The following is a 12,012-nucleotide window of genomic DNA, read 5'->3' on the forward strand; positions in this document are numbered from 1 at the left end:
AGGAAATCTCCAGTGGCTCCCTGTTGCTATAAGATCATATACAAACTCTTCTGTCAAGCATTTAGAGCCCTCCCAGTTTGGCTCCATTCTACATTTTCAGGCTTATTACACATTATTCTCCTAACCACTGGACTCTACTGTCCAGCCACACTGTCCTTCATGCTCTTCCTCAAATACAATGTTCTATCTCCTATCACCACATGTTTGTACAAGCTATCTCCCGTGTCTGGAATACACTTCTTCATTAGAAACTCTATTAGAACTTTAAACTTTAAACAGAAACTCTAGCTTCCTTAAAAGCTCAGTTCAAGTACTATGTCCTATGGTATCCTGTCCTAATCCCCCAGATGCTAGTGCCCTCATGCCTGAAATCACTTCATACCTGTTTTATAGTTATGTTCTAATATGTAATAACATTATATATATATATATATAATATATATACACACATATATAAAACATACAGTTGTAAGTATAGTTAATTGTTGATGTATATTCCAATAAAATGTAAATTCCTTCAGAGCAGGGTCTACGTTATTTTTGTTTTGGTATCTTCCTCACTTAGCATAGTTCCTTGAACATTGTAGGTGTTTAAGACATGCTTGTTGATTGAATTAATGATCAGATCTTATCAGGAAATTGTGTCTACTTTGGAAACTATACTTTGAGGTACATTGAAATACTAGACACTATTCTGTCACACACGTGAGTGTGTGTGTGTGTGTGTGTGTGTGAAATCCCATTTAATAACCTTTAAGGTAGGTATTGCAAGTATTATTATCTCATTTTACAAATATGGAACTCAAATGTTCCGAGAAATCCAGTGAATTGCCCAAGCCACACAGCTAGTAAATGGCAAAGTCAGTGTGTACATGTGCATGTTCCACCCAGTAGAAGCTCTAGTGCTCCATTCAGTTTCTCTATTCTTGGGTTTTTTGTTACAATTCCCCTCAATTTTCTTCACAAAGATGGAGAGCATTGCTTTGTCATCTCAAACCACCAAGTCCCCTCAGCTCTGAGTCATGTAACACTTCTAGGTGCCACCCTTGTGCACTTGCATATGAGATAAGTATAGGTCTTTGAGGAAGGGCAGAAGTTTAATGTAGCTTAAATGAAGAAAGGCTTCCTAGTTTGTTGTCCCTTAATTGTAGCTTCTACTAAGAGTCCTAAGGTTTTCTTTCTCATTAATAAAAAGAGAAGTAAGTCCTTTGTAGCATTCTATACAACATCTTCCCAAGGATGCCACTGCTTACCATTAATTTTTCTTCACATATCTGCCAGGATAGGGATTGTTTGTTATGCCTTTGTGCTCTTCCATTAACTCCACAATAGCATCATATGTGTTGGTCCTTAGCAGGAGGCAGATTTTGGAAGAACCCTAGAGAGTTAATGCCAGCTTGGCTAAAATTGGCAAGTGGAAAAGAGAAATGAATGGTGGTCCAGCATGGATTTTTATTAATGGATGAAAACTCCTCTTTCTGACTGTGTCTTCATCTTCTAATCACTTGTCCTTTCCTTCCTTTGTCTTGCACTTTTCTATATAAGTACACCTACTACGTGCAATTTACTTAGAGAAGGTTGTTTCTATGTGGTGGGAAGACCTGGCTTTGTAAGACATAACTGGGTCACAAGGATCATTTCCTTCATCTTCTTTCTGCTTTTTTAGTAGAAATGTTTGTCTCAGAATGAACCCCTGATATAAAAGGATGTTTTTACAAATAGGGAAAAACTGAAAGCCACCCAGGTCTTGTGTCAGGATATCAGCTAATGAAAGAATGCAGCAAAGTAATCCTTGCTTCCTCTGTCACAGAATTTGGGAGATATACTTGACCATATGAATCATGCATTACTTTATCCTTCAATAGCTCTGCTGAACATGAAAACATAAATAACTCCAGTTCTTCTCTGTGATACAGCTTGAATATTAAAAGCCCTAGACCCCAGGAAGCAAGCTCATTGTTCTTTAGGAGTTACATTTGCGCAAACTAACAAATGATAGTGTTTGGCTAGAAAAAAGAAAAGAAAAGACCTTTAATAAATGGATTAAATCTTTATTGGCCAAAAAAGTACTTCAGTGATGTCATACCCAAATTGTTAGTCTCTTTTTTTTCAGTCACTCTCACATCATCTTTCTCTAAAATTCTTCCACTATAAGAATTTTTAAGGACTATTTAACATGTTCTTCTTTAGGGTTATACAGAATTTGTCATCTTAACAGTAGATAGTGTGTTGGACTTGGTGTTAGGAAGATCAGATTTCAAATCTTGCCTCAGAAATTTAATTTAAAAGCCGTCTGACCCTACAGAAGTCACTTAACATCTCTCAGTCTTAGCGTACTCCTCTGTAAAATGGGGATACTAATATTAATTACCTCACAGGGTTGTTGTATTTCAAATAAAAAAACATATGTAAAGTGCTTTGCAAACCTTAAAGTGCTAAATAAATGTCTACTATTATTATCTTAAATATTGTCATAATTACTGAACTGCCTAGTCTCTTCTGGTCAGTATTTGTTTAAAGCTGCCCTTTCTTTCTCAGCCACTGCCTGTGAGAGCATCAGGGCATATTCAATTCATCTGATGCAATACATCCTCACTTGGATTTTTCTTGCGTTTCCTGTTTAATTATGGCTCTCAAAGTAGAATTGATTTTACATGCTGGTTATAGCAATAGTTGTGAATATTTTCCATTCCTACATCCCAACCCATGCTGCCTCTGCCATTGAACCCCCTGGCAGCACTTTGCTGCCAATTACCTGCTAGTGTTCTTTAGCCTGAGAGGTCTCCTGTAGCCAGTTTGACCACAGTGGGGCTAGAAGTTACCCAGTAAATGTTGAAGTTCCCAGGCTAAAAGAGCGAACTATAGCATGGACCAGCTCCATACTTGACAACTTCTGCTGCTTGGCAGCAAGAGCAGGGGTGTGAGGAGGCAGCTGAGGATTGGAGGCAGGTGGGAGGCAGATGACACTGCAAGATGAAGGATTAGCTCTAGAACCAGAGCACAGGGGCAGAGTGACAACCTCCTAGACTCAGGTATCAGCTCTATTAGGGATGATGACGATGATGGCGATGATGATGATGATGATGAACTAAACTTATAAAGTAGGCCACCTTTTACCCTGTGACACAGCATTACCACCGAAGACATAATCAGTCAACACTTTTTAAGGTACCTACTATGTGCCGACCACCGTGCTAGGCTCTGAGCTACAAAGATAAAAATGAATCAGTCCCTGTTCTTTAGAGATTCCATTCTACTGAGAGAGATACCATATATAGCAACAACAACATTTATATAGCCCTTTAAGGTTAAGGGATATAATCTTATTTGTTTCCACTACCACTCTGTGAGGTCGTTACTATTATTACCTCCATTTTACAAGTGAGAAAATTGAGGCTGAGAGAGGTTAATTGATTTACCCAGGGTCACACAGCTAGTGAATATCTGAGACAGGATTCAAACTCAGATCTTCCCTACTCGTCAGTCCAGCCTTCTAGCCACTGGCCGTCTAACTGCCCCTGACACTCAAATGGATCTGTAATCTCCTTGATTTATTTTCTTTCTCTAATAATGCAGATCTCAACCCATCCATCTCCCTCCATCCCATGTGACCATTATCCACATCTTCCCAAAAGTTCACTACAGGCAGCCCCTTCAGTATATTGAAGGCCTTTCTCAGTGTTTCCTGAAACAAGAATACTGGTGGAATTCTGGAACAAACTATGTGCCCATCCTCTCTTCCTGTCATAGGATTCCTTGTGATGTCTTTCATTCCTTTTGTTTTCATAGTGGAAAACTTTTTATTGTAGGTGGAAAGGGATAGCTGGACACAGTTTAGATGATTCCAATTTTGTTGGCAACATCTAAAGCATCATAGTCTAGAGCAAGTCGACATAGGCCGCCTTCTCTCCATCAGGCCAGATCAGTGTGTTGACCTTGGCCACGTCGATGCCCTACAGCTTCTTTACTGCCTGCTCTATCTGATACTTGTTGGCCTTGACGTCCACAATGAAGACTAGGGTGTTGTTGTCCTCTATCTTTTTCATAGAAGACTCAGTGGTCAAGAAGAACTTGGCATAATGATCAAGCTTGTTTCTCCAAGGGGAACTTTTCTGAGGGTATTTGGGCTGCCTTTGAAGTCTTAGTGTCTTGGGTCACTGAAAGGTGGGGGATGTTTGGATCTTCTTCTTTTTGTGGTTATGGATACCCTTCAACACCTCCTTTGTGGCCTTCAAGGCCTTGGACTTGGCTTCTGTCTTGGGGGGAACAATGGCTTCCTTCTTCATCTTCAGCACCATCTTGGGGGATAAGGTTTTGTTCCTTTTCTACTTTGGAGTTCTTTACTGGTTATATGCTGAAGCCTTTTCATACTCACCATGTGACTCTCCGTTGCTTTCTCTGTGATTCTCATTGTGAATTCCTTGGAGGCATTTGCGTTTCATGTTTCATTGCCTTATAGTAGCATAAGCAAGAATGTTAGTATTGCAAAATGGGCCTTTGCTTCATGGGAAGTTTGGGGATCATTCATGGAACTTTATAATTTCTTAAAAGCAATCCAGCCCATTCTCCCCCAGTTCGGTTTTGGGCCATACTCATTGTCCATCCGTACTGTCCCACTGTGTGTGTGTGTGTGTGTGTGTGTGTGTGTGTGTGTGTGTGTGTGTGAAAATGAACAAGTTATATAAGGAATCCATTTAAATGTATGTAGAAATCTGAGCACTTGATATTTCTCATGTAGATGAATAGGCCAAACTCTTTTGAGTGATGACAGATCTCTTCCATGAGTCTCTGCAGTATTCTGGGATTCGGTATAACCAGCACATTCCATCAGCAAAAACAAGCATCTGGAGGACCTCAATATCCACAAGTAGTCCTTCCTTGACCTGAACTCAACATAATATCCTCTATCACAGAGGTGAACATTGGGTGGGTGTACATCTTCCTGTTCTATGCCTTCGCTCATGTTTGTTATCATAGGGAGAAGGTTATTTCTATAGGTATCTTCCAATTAATCTTGAATGATTTTGATTGTAGGAATAAGAGATACCTTGTTGTAAAAGAGTCTGTAAGATAACATTTTGTTCTACAAAATCAAATGGGTTTTTTTGGTAAACAAAAATTAATAAAGTGGCATCTCATATTCTCTATATCTTTCTATCAATGATGAAATAGAGTAATTGTTAAATGTCATTTACAAAAGTCTGCATGTTCCCTATTAGTGACTTTATCAAGGATGCCCTCAGTTGGTGTATAGATGACTCATGAAGATTTGGTATAAATAAGAGAGGAGGCATGTAGGTTGGTAATTATTGATTTTTTTCAGTCACTGTCAGTATTAATAAGGTCTGAGATTCCTTTTCCACATCTTTATCTTATTCCTTGGCATAAGGAAATATTGTCATGTACCCTCTGCATGAATGCCTTCACAATCATTCTGCCTCTAGCAAGTTTTCCTCTAGATATTCTTCAACCAATCCAGCTGCTTTTCCTGTTTGGTTGTCTTTAGTGCTTTTTTTAACCTCCTGGGAGATCTCAGGAACTGATGTTATGGTCCAAGTGTGGTCTTTTCATTGTCCTTGATGGAAAAGTAATTTTTTAAACTTATTTTTGCAAGTCTTTATCATTTTCCTTCTGTATCTATCCTTGTTCCATTTTCATCCCTAAATGCCTTTGGGGTGATTTTACCTAGTTAAATATCTTGCCAAGTTTTCTTTAAGTTGGTTTTATACTCCACTGCTTCTCTCTGCTTTCTGAAACAACACTAGTCGTACATATAGAGAATAAATATATGCAGCATAAATAAAAATAAATGTAACATAATGTAATGGGAGGAAATGCTAGCATTTGGAGGATCAGGGGAAAATATAAAGGAAGTGGTGTCTGAGCTGTGTCTTAAAGTCACTTGGGGATTCTGGGAGGCAGAGGTGAGGAGAGGTTGGATTCTAGGAATGGGGTATGGCCAATGCAAAGACACAGAGACAAGAGATAGTTGGCCGTATATTAGGAACAATCTGAAGTCCTGGTTTACTGGACCAGAGAGTACAAGAAGGAACCTAATTTGTGATGAGGCTGGAAAGAAAGGTTAGTGCCAAGTTATGACTTTATCCTAAAGGTAAGAGGGAACCACTGGAGTTTATTGAGTGGGGAGATGGTAGGGTCAAATCTATACTTAAAAATCACTTTTGCTGCAGTATGGAGGATGGACTGGAGAGGAACGGGGAAAGATTGGAGGCAGGGAGACCAATTACGCATTGCATTGAAGCCATTGCAATAATTAGTCTAGAGGTGATGTGGTCTAGACTCTAGAGCTAAAGTGGTGGCTTGAGAGTAGAAAAAAGAGATCAGATGTGAAAGGTGATGTAGAGTTAGAAACAACAAGATTTGGCAGCTGATTAGATGGGTGAAGGCAAATGAGGAGCTGAAAATTTTGAAGTTGCAAGCATAGGAGAGCAGAATAGAGGTACCCTCACCAAAAATATGAACATTCATTAGGAGGAAGGGCTTGGGGGAAATTGATAATCAGTTCTGTTTTAGGGGTGTTTAGAGACATCAAGATGTCTCTAATGCATGCAGTTTCAATGTCCAAAATGCTGTGGGTTGATGTGGATGGAGCTCAGGAGAGAGAATCAGATTAGGTCTATGGATTTATGAATCACCTGCATAGAGGTGATAATTGAATATGTGGAAATTAGTGGTCATGGAGAGAGAATAGAGAGAAGAGCACCTAGGACAGAGCTTTGAGATACACTCATGTTTAAGGGAGATGATATGAATGAAGATCAAAGGAGCCCATGAAGGACTGGTCAAGAGCAACAAGGTAGTCGGTCGTGCCAAATGCAGGAGATATTGAGGGTAAGAACTAATATCTTTAGACTCTGAAATTTAGAGACCATTGATAATTTTGGAGAGAGCAGTTTCAGGTGAATGATAATACTGAAAGCCAGATTGCAAAGGGTTGTGGAGTAAGTGAGAAGTGAGGAAGAGGAAGCAACAGAATCAGAAGATGGAATGTCGTGTGAGGAACAAAAGACCAGTTCAATTCAGCCATAGAGTTCATTGAGGGAGATAAAATGTAAGAAGACTGGAAAGGTGAGATTGAGCAAGATTGTGAAGGGTTTTAAATGTCAAACAGAGGATTTTGTATTTGATCTTGGAGGCAATAGGAGCCATTTCAATTTATTGACTACGGGGGTGGCATGGTCAGACCTGCACTTCAAAAATCACTTTGCCAGCTGAGTAGAAAATGAGATGAAAGAGGAAGAGACACAAAGCAAGAAGACCAATTAGAATGTTATTGCAATAGTCCACAATTGAGGGCCTTTAGTGGAGTGGCAGCTGTGTCAGTAGAGGAGAATACAGGACAGATGTGAAATAAAAATGGCAATATTTGAAGAGACTGGATATGTGGAGGGAGAGTGAGTAGTGATGATACCAAGGTTACACACCTGTGGATGATGGCGCCCTTGATAGTAATGGAAAAGTTACTAAGAAGGAAGTTTGAGGGAGGAAGGAATCTTAACATGGATGGAAATAAAAGCCCTCTGATCTAAAAGACAGTAAGGATATTATCTTTAACCCAGAATTTGCCATTTCAGAAATGATGGAGGATAGTAAAGAGTGATCAGTGTGAAGCTTATCTTTAACTATTCTGAGTAAAGAAGCGCATGACACAGGCAGGTACCCTTCACAAAGAATGTTCTCCAAGGGAATGCCATTCCTTAAATCTAGAAGAGAAGTGAGGGGGTGGGGCACAGCTACAACCAATCAGAATTAGTCTGAGTAGAGAGTCTTCTCATGGCTTTATCCCAAGAAAGGTAAGTGAGAAAAGTTAGAGTCTGCTCTCAGCCACAGGCCCTTGATTTTGTTATCTATAGACTTCTGTCAGCCAGACTCATCCAGTATGTGGTTATTATGAAAGGAATGAATCAGTCCTTTTTGACAGACTGTTGTTTGGCTCTTGTCCTTTGGTGTTCCTGAATTACTCATACAGAGGCAGAACTTTCCCTAACTAATCCCCACCGTACTTTTCTAGCTGCTAAGTACAATTCTTCCCCTAAAGGTCACAAGATGCATAGAGCCCCACTTGATGTAAGATTTTGATTTGTTGGCAGGAAGTACATCCCCATTTGTATTAAGAACATAGATTTTAAAACTAGAAAGAAACTTAGAGGCTACTGAGTGCAATCCCCTCATTCTCCAGATAAAGAAGCTTAGTCACAGAGGACTTAAGTGATTTGCCTATGTTCACACCACCAATAAGTGTCTAAGACAGGATTCAAACTCAGGGCTTCTGACTCCAAGTCTAGCATTCTATCTACTTTGCCACTTCTCTGTACCCATTACTAATTAATTATGAGAGTCTTAGCCAAAAGCAGTGAGTAATTCTAGGGACAATACTACACAAGCTTTGAAGTAGTACATGTAAATGCAAGACAATTCTATATTGAGATCAATAGGTTTCTCCAGAAAAAGAATAGTGGGTGGTGGATCGGGCCAAGTATTGCCGTCCATCAGTCCTTTTGTCTGTTACCCTCTTTACAAAACCCACCACTATTGCTTCTGTCTTTGGGACCTGCAGTCTTTATGCTACTTCTCTGTTGCCCACAACCCTACTGTGTTATTCTCCCATGGACCCATCTTCTCTGGCATGTTCTGCCCTCTTCATTGAAACAACCTGTGTGTCTCTGTGCCTTCCAGGGTGAGAATTAGATATTAGGATAAATTAATTGATGCCCCAGTATGCTGATGAGAAAATATAGAAGAGATCTTCTTGGCACTTCATCTTGTCCCAGGTTTTATTTATGTGTAATGCATATTTATATGGGGAACCCCAAGAACTCCACAAACCCCAATTTGAAACAGTCTGTTCTAAGAAAGAGACAAATGAAATTAGGATGCATGTGTCCATGGTTTAATTTCTTTCAAGCTGGCTTAACATGCATTGCATGGGAATTACAGTGTGTAAGAAGGGGTATTATAGTATCTTGTTTTGCTCCCACAGAAGTTATTGGGAGCTAATCAATAGCTGTGGGGAAGCTCGCTTGCTAAGACAAAGGCCATCCTGGCATCAGGGGGACTAGAAAAGCTAGGCTGGGACAACCAGTTCAAGCCTGAGGGATCATGCCCAGGTCAAGTATCTTCACTACCATGCCTATGTAATCTGCATAAGAAGGGAATGTAGAGAAATGAAGAATGCAAACTAATCCTAACTCAGACAAAAGGGTAGAACTGGTTAACCTCACTCCTGCTTCTGTATTCATGTGGGTGTTCCTAGAAAGCACCACACCCACTTCCTTGTGAGAAGTGTAATAAACTCCTTCCTTTGCCCACTCTGTTTCTGAGTTCTTTCCTTGTTAAGGGGCTATCACATGGATCTTCCTAAGGGCATGCAACCATGAAAGCAATGAGCTGTAGAAGCATGTCTCTGGCTTATTTCCTGACCCTGCCTAGGAAGTTCTGTGATCCTCACAGTTGTGTTAAGGGGCTATCACATGGGTCTTCCCAAGGGTCTGACCCTGCCTGGGAAGTCCTGTGATCCCTACAGTTTCTCACAAGTGCAAAACTGCTCCCCCAAGGGGGAGTAGTTCAGAACTGGCTCAATTTGGAATTTTGGGGTACATGGTTATATGTCCTTTGAAGAGTAGGTGTTCCCAATGCATGCCAATCAACTCTGATTGGTCGATATGCTGGGAGGTGGGCTATATTAAAATGAGGTCTTGAGTACACTTAGGTCACTTAATCCTGATCAAAGAGACATCAATTTCCACATCACTTTTCTTGACAATAGGGAGGAATCAATATTTTTCCAGACCTGTCTGGGCAACATAATAAGTAGAACTAGACCCATTCAGATTAAGTTCTTTTGAAGAAGGACTGAACTTTGAAAGAAAGGGGGATGGGGAAGCTCTGAGTTTTCAAGATAATGATTACTAAGAAAAATCATTTTTCACAATATGTAATGACTGCCCACATTGTAGTTCCTCATACCACTAATATAGAAAGTGTAGAAACCTGCTCACCCTCTAGGCTGGCCACTCACTCTAGTCTGGTTTCACACTGACAGTGAAAGTTACACTCAAAAACTCTCTCCAAGGTTATCCTGTTGTGACGATGCTTGCCCCTACTAGTCTCTATAGCTTTCAAGCTGCCGCTGGCATTTCCATTTGTAATACCCAGCCACTCACAATTGACACATTTAGGTCTTAAACTTAGCCATTTGCTTAACAATAGGCAAAAGAAATAAGAGTATCACAGATTATTAAAGCAAATGCAGGAATAATAGAAACATCTTAAACCAGGTCACATTCTCCTACCAATATGTACTCATATCTGTGAGGGAGAGTGGGCACACACAGAAACCTTGTAGAGAAGTCCATGAGAGAGGAAAACTCAGATGCTCAGGGTAACTCACAGCTCTGAACTGCAGACTGTGGTAACATCAGTTCATTTGGAAATTTAAACACCTGCTTCTCTGCTAACTGTTCCCCTTCTAGTCCTCACCACCCTCTAGTTGGGCAAATCCTATTCTGTTTTGTTTTCAAATCAATGAAGCATTTAAAAGTTCTTTCAACTAACATAAAATGACATTGAGAAAGTTTCACCCTTTAAGCTAGAGAAATGCAAAACCCAACAGGCTGTCTGTCTCTGGGCAAAGCATACAAGCCCAACCAGTTATTCATTAACCAGGACGCTATGTTGTCCAGTTACACATAAGTACTTCTTTCTAAACTGCAAAAGCTATCTTTCCCTCACTCTGCTTTTCCCTCTCACATCATGGAGGGCAACAAAGAGCAATAGGCCCTTCTGAAAGACTTAATTTCTCTCAATACCCTAAATCATTTTCACTTATAATATAAAAATTGCCTTTATGAAATCAAGAGTCCTTATTTATTCATCCCATGGTCTGCAAATAATTACATAACTTTTCATTTTGTGATTTGACATTAGTAGTAAGTAATGATATTATTATTTTTGGAGGGGATCAGACTTGTGATTTCATTGGTATAACAAACTCCCAGTAAGGAAACTTTGTCTACCAATGCCAATCACACTTGCTTTGCAACTGATTTTCTTAGAACTTGTATTCTTTTAACCTTTTTTGTATCATAGACCACTTTTGGCCAGCTGGTGAGGCCTATAGACCCATTCTCAGAGTAATGTTTTCAAATGCATAAAATTAAAATTAAATGCATTTTGAAACCAGGTCTTCTGGACTTAGAGGCCAGTCCTTGATCCACACCACCCCGTTGTTTCTTAACTTTTATTATCAATTGATGATGATCATAATGATGCTGCTGCTGATGATGGTGATGATGATGATGATGATGATGATGATGATGATGGTGGTGGTGGTGGTGGTGGTGGTGATGATGATGGTGGTGGTGATGATGATGATGATGGTGGTGATGATGATGATGGTGGTGATGGTGGTGATGATGATGATGGTGGTGATGGTGATGATGATGATGATGATGATGATGATGATAGCAATGGAATTCTGACTATGAAAATTTCCGGGTTATAGGAGCCCTTAGGTGGCAGATGCAATCTTAAGTTAACCCTTAAATTAGACCATATAAGTGGCTATATGTATCTCGTAATTCAATTGGAAGTATTACTGCTCCAAAATGAATTACTGAGGTAGAGTGAGTTCTTCCCTACTGTAACCTAAATTTTATCATAATTAGTTTGTTTGACATGTGATTACAAGATAAATGGGTTAATTATATTTTATTTGCAAATCATTAAAAAGTATTAACCAAAAATGGTTTTCCCTGCAGATTGTTTTTGGTTGCCTGGGGTAAGATAATTAAAGAGACAAAGGGGGAAAAATCTGTACTGCCATCAATCTAATTAAAGATAATCAAATAAACCCTTAAGCTAGCTATAGAGGTAACTTTGAAGCCTGTGATGTGAATAGAAGCACACTGTGCTCTTTCCTGCCAAAGGAGCCCTTTATTAGCAGTGTTAATGAATTAATCATTCTAAATCCTTTCACATCTTTGCTGCTTT

The 12,012-nt window shown here is 39.6% G+C and overlaps 1 protein-coding gene across 1 annotated transcript in view; it reads left to right on the forward strand.

Moving 5' to 3' along the window:
* The window catches only part of PRKCA (protein kinase C alpha), a 511,588-nt gene that overhangs the window by 476,599 nt on the left and 22,977 nt on the right, over window positions 1-12,012 (forward strand). The window lies entirely within an intron of this gene.

The sequence above is a fragment of the Trichosurus vulpecula genome, chromosome 4 (genome assembly GCF_011100635.1).
Source record: "Trichosurus vulpecula isolate mTriVul1 chromosome 4, mTriVul1.pri, whole genome shotgun sequence".
Lineage (NCBI taxonomy): Eukaryota > Metazoa > Chordata > Mammalia > Diprotodontia > Phalangeridae > Trichosurus > Trichosurus vulpecula.